This window comes from Chiloscyllium punctatum, unplaced genomic scaffold (genome assembly GCF_047496795.1).
Source record: "Chiloscyllium punctatum isolate Juve2018m unplaced genomic scaffold, sChiPun1.3 scaffold_1814, whole genome shotgun sequence".
NCBI classification, from domain to species: Eukaryota; Metazoa; Chordata; class Chondrichthyes; order Orectolobiformes; family Hemiscylliidae; genus Chiloscyllium; species Chiloscyllium punctatum.
This window is the reverse complement of record NW_027311547.1, coordinates 20,001-24,695: the sequence shown is the minus strand read 5'-3', so window position 1 is coordinate 24,695 and position 4,695 is coordinate 20,001. Positions and strand designations below refer to the sequence as shown.

General features: G+C 64.7%; 1 non-coding gene across 1 annotated transcript; it reads right to left on the bottom strand.

Annotated features, from left to right (window-relative positions):
• Positions 1-2,534: 2,534 nt before the first annotated feature.
• On the bottom strand, positions 2,535-2,688 carry LOC140475574 (5.8S ribosomal RNA). Its single transcript, XR_011960091.1, has one exon. It is a non-coding gene; the product is annotated as a 5.8S ribosomal RNA (ribosomal RNA).
• Positions 2,689-4,695: the final 2,007 nt, after the last annotated feature.

The following is a 4,695-nucleotide window of genomic DNA, read 5'->3' as shown; positions in this document are numbered from 1 at the left end:
CCCGTGCGGTGGGCGCACCACCGGCCGACCCTCCCGCCTTCACCTCATTCCCAGGGGAGGCTGGATGACCCATTGACCGCGCACGTGTTAGACTCCTTGGTCCGTGTTTCAAGACGGGTCGGGTGGGTTACCGACATCGCCGCAGACCTCTGGCGCCAGCTCGGCGTGGCTCGACCCGACTCGGCGGCAGGACGCGGTTGGGGCGCACTGAGGACAGTACGCCCCGGTCGACAGACCCACCGGGAGCACGGCGAGCCCGCTCGCCACACGCGGTTCCACGCACACCCCCGAGGGGGGGCGGGAGGGCCGCGGCGGGAGGGCGCGGCAGCGGTCGCTTCCCTCGACTCCGGGGGTACGGCGAAGGATGTTGCCAGGGGGCTATAACACTCGCCGCACGGAGCGGCGAGCCACCTTCCAAAGCCACCGGCCTTCCCAGCCGACCCGAAGCCGGTCGCGGCGCACCACCACTGGAGGAAATGCGCCCGGCGACAGCCGTGCCCGCGCGGGGAGCGGTCCCAGCAGAGGAGATCCGCCAGACCCCAACGCGACCGACCGGAGCCGCCGAGTTGAATCCTCCGGGCGGACTGCGCGGACCACACCCGTTTACCTCTTGACGGTTTCACGCCCTCTTGAACTCTCTCTTCAAAGTTCTTTTCAACTTTCCCTTACGGTACTTGTTGACTATCGGTCTCGTGCCAGTATTTAGCCTTAGATGGAGTTTACCACCCGCTTTGGGCTGCATTCACAAGCAACCCGACTCCAAGAAGACGCGATCTCGACCCGCCTCTCACCGCCACTGGCCTCACACCGTCCTCAGGCTAGGCCTCGATCAGGAGGACTGGGGCGACTGGGCACCGTCGAAGAAAGCGCTTCTGTACGCCACATTTCCCTCGCCCGTCAAGCGAGCGGGGATTCGGCGCTGGGCTCTTCCCTGTTCACTCGCAGTTACTAAGGGAATCCTTGTTAGTTTCTTTTCCACCGCTTAGTAATATGCTTAAATTCAACGGGTTGTCGCGTCTGATCTGAGGTCGTACCCAGAGTCAGAGGATGGCCAGGCCGCACCGCCAGCGTGCGAATCCCCCGCACCACCTCTTAGTGGGCCGGCAACGTCTCACCGCGGACGGGAGTTTGGCCGACGCCGCGACGGTCAGAGAGCCAGCCACCCGCACGTCGCTCACCACCCTTGGCCAGCGATGGTGTCGACGAGTGGCCGCCCCTGCCGCCTCCAGCGCCGCCGCGTCCACGCGCGGGGACGTGCTCGGCGCAATTCCACGGGACCGGAGACCCTCCCCCGTCCACGGCGGGAGGCGAAACTCGGAAGTGCCGGCTGCTTACTCGAGCGGAAGGGTCAGCCTGATTCCTGCCTTGCCGGAGGCCCGGTCGCGGGGGTGACGACCCGCCGCCCGGGACGTGCGAGGCACCAGCAGACAGAGACTGCCCGACGGTCAGAGAGAGGGAGAGAGGAGTGCCGAGGCTCAAGTGGCGAACGGTCGCGCAGGCACGCCACGCACATCGATCGCCAGCCGCGGAACGGCACGGCCTTCAGTGGGGCCGGCGGGCGACGCCGCTCCTGAACCCAGCGGCCCCGAGCCGGACGAGTTGAGGAAGGCACGCCGACGGTGACAGGGTGCGGAAGACACAGCGGTGGCCTTCTGGCGACTTGGCCCCCGACAGCCCGACGTTCCGCCGTCCTCCCGATGGCCAGGAGGACCGTGCGGGGGTCGGCCGACGGCGTGGTAGGTGTGCCTGCACGGTGACGGAGCACACACCACGCCCGCCAACCCCTCCGTACCTCCCGAGACCGGTGGCAGGACGGAGCGGAAAACGTGCGGACTGAACGGGAGAGCCAAGAGCCAGCGATCCACGCGCGTGCGACCGTCCAAGTCACAGCGTTCGACGAAAACCTCCTCCCTCGGCCAGGCACTCGGCGCCAGCAGGGGAGACAGGATCAGACGCCCCGCCGGCCACTTAAGGCCGAGGACGAACCACGAGACGGGCGGCTGCAGCAGCGGGCGGCCTGCAGCTCCCAGCACTCTCAATCGATCAACCATCGAGTCGGGTCAGCGTGTCAAACCGGCGAGCTCCACGGTCAGGCCGGCGGCGCACCAGCACCGGACCTCCGCGGCTCCCTTCACTCTTTCCACTGCCAGCCAACCGAGAGACGGACCCAATGCGGACGTGCAGAGCTTAGGCAGACCCCCCACTGGAGGCTCAACACTTCGTGGCAGCTCCGTGTCCCAGAGACCAGGAGGGTTGGCACACACACACAGTGTGAACCACCGACAGCCATTCTGGGACCGGTGACAGCCGTGCTGGCCCCACTGCCACGACACAGACGGACGCCAGGCCGCGCTCCCCGGCGGGGGGATGGCGTCGAGCCTGACGAACGGAATGTGCAGGGTGGGGGGGAAAGGCCAAGCGCTCCGACGCCGGAGGGCTCCGGAGTCTGAACTTAGGGGGACAAAGAGGACGGGTCCTCTGCGACACCCCAGCCGCGCTCTCGCCAGCCAAGGCGAGTGCGATTGATTGCCAAACGACCCTCAGACAGGCGTGGCCCCGGGAAGAACCCGGGGCCGCAAAGTGCGTTCAAAGTGTCGATGATCAATGTGTCCTGCAATTCACATTAATTCTCGCAGCTAGCTGCGTTCGTCATCGACGCACGAGCCGAGTGATCCACCGTCAAGAGTTGTCTGAGTTTGTTTTAGGTCTCTCCCTCGCCAGAGGAAAGCGACCCGGACCGCACATACGCTCCCCACCTTGAGCTACAGCCACCTGCACGCCGGCGTGCGGGCGGAGCAGGGTGGCGTGAAGCGATGGGGAGCACCATCCTGGTGCGGCCCGCAGAAACATACGTCTATTGGGGGGAGGAGGACAGGGCGCCCAAGAGGCGATGCGTGCCCCAACGCACCGCAGCGACGGAGGCAGGATCACCGCCACCATGTCGCCCGCCTAGTATCACGAGGCGTGCAGCAGCTTTGCCCTAGGAAAAGCAGAGGCGGGAACGGGCACCGGCCATCGGTTCGGCAGCGTCACTGACGCGTGCACGTGGCGGCGTGTCGGCGAGCGGACTTCCTGCGAGGAGGCGGGGGCGGCACTCGCCCGAGCAGACGCCCGCCCGGCCCAGCCACCGCCGAGGTGGACTGGGAGTCGCGGCAACGGCTCGTCATACTCGTTCCCACACTCACAGCGCAGCTTGCCCGCAAGCCACCGACCACCGATCGACGCCAGGCGCCCCGACCGAGAGCGGGATCGCTCGTTCGCCCTGCTGGCAGTTCGCTGGGGATCACTACTGCACGGAGCTCGGAGACCGACGGGCGGCAACTCGAGAGTCTTTAAACCACCACCCCCATCCCGCAAGTGCAAAGAGGCTGTATACGCACAGACGGGTGAGGGGAATAGGTACCCCGTCGGGTTTGAAGGGAGCGTGACTAGATAGCAACGATGTAAACCCAGCCGATTTGGGAGCGAAAGACCGGCGCCTGCATCACCGGCTTCGTTTCCCGTGGCTGGAGAGTACACCGAAACCCTCCGTCTGTCGCGAGCTCCCGACGACGCGGTGCCGCCAAGCAGCAGGGCCGGACCTGGTGTGGCTCCCCTCGTCGATCACAGACCGGTCGGCACTACTGACGAGACGGTGGAACGGGCTTCGCCCCTTGTGACGAAGGGTGATGCGAACCCGCCCGCCCGCGTGCGTTCGGGGTGGACTCGGCAAACGGAGATTTGAAATCGGAAAGTGTCCTCCTGCCCCGCGCAGGTAGGCGCCCAACAGTTGTGGGGGGTTTGGCGGTGACCACGGCTGCAGGGCCTGCTACCCCGACGAGCTCTCCTGCTGGCCCCGAAACCACCCTCGCGAGACAAGTTGAAACGGAAACGGGCGTACCCCCAAGCCGACGATCCTTTCTTATTTGTTACTTTTTTTTTCACTTGCTCGAGTTGTGGGGATTTGGCGGTGACCACGGCTGCAGGGCCTGCTACCCCGACGAGCTCTCCTGCTGGCCCCGAAACCACCCTCGCGAGACAAGTTGAAACGGAAACGGGCGTACCCCCAAGCCGACAGAGATCCTTTCTTATTTGTTACTTTTTTTTTTCACTTGCTCGAGTTGTGGGGGTTTGGCGGTGACCACGGCTGCAGGGCCTGCTACCCCGACGAGCTCTCCTGCTGGCCCCGAAACCACCCTCGCGAGACAAGTTGAAACGGAAACGGGCGTACCCCCAAGCCGACGATCCTTTCTTATTTGTTACTTTTTTTTTCACTTGCTCGAGTTGTGGGGGTTTGGCGGTGACCACGGCTGCAGGGCCTGCTACCCCGACGAGCTCTCCTGCTGGCCCCGAAACCACCCTCGCGAGACAAGTTGAAACGGAAACGGGCGTACCCCCAAGCCGACGATCCTTTCTTATTTGTTACTTTTTTTTTTCACTTGCTCGAGTTGTGGGGGTTTGGCGGTGACCACGGCTGCAGGGCCTGCTACCCCGACGAGCTCTCCTGCTGGCCCCGAAACCACCCTCGCGAGACAAGTTGAAACGGAAACGGGCGTACCCCCAAGCCGACAGAGATGCTTTCGCTCCTGTTACTTTTTTTTTCACTTGCTCGAGTTGTGGGGGTTTGGCGGTGACCACGGCTGCAGGGCCTGCTACCCCGACGAGCTCTCCTGCTGGCCCCGAAACCACCCTCGCGAGACAAGTTGAAACGGAAAC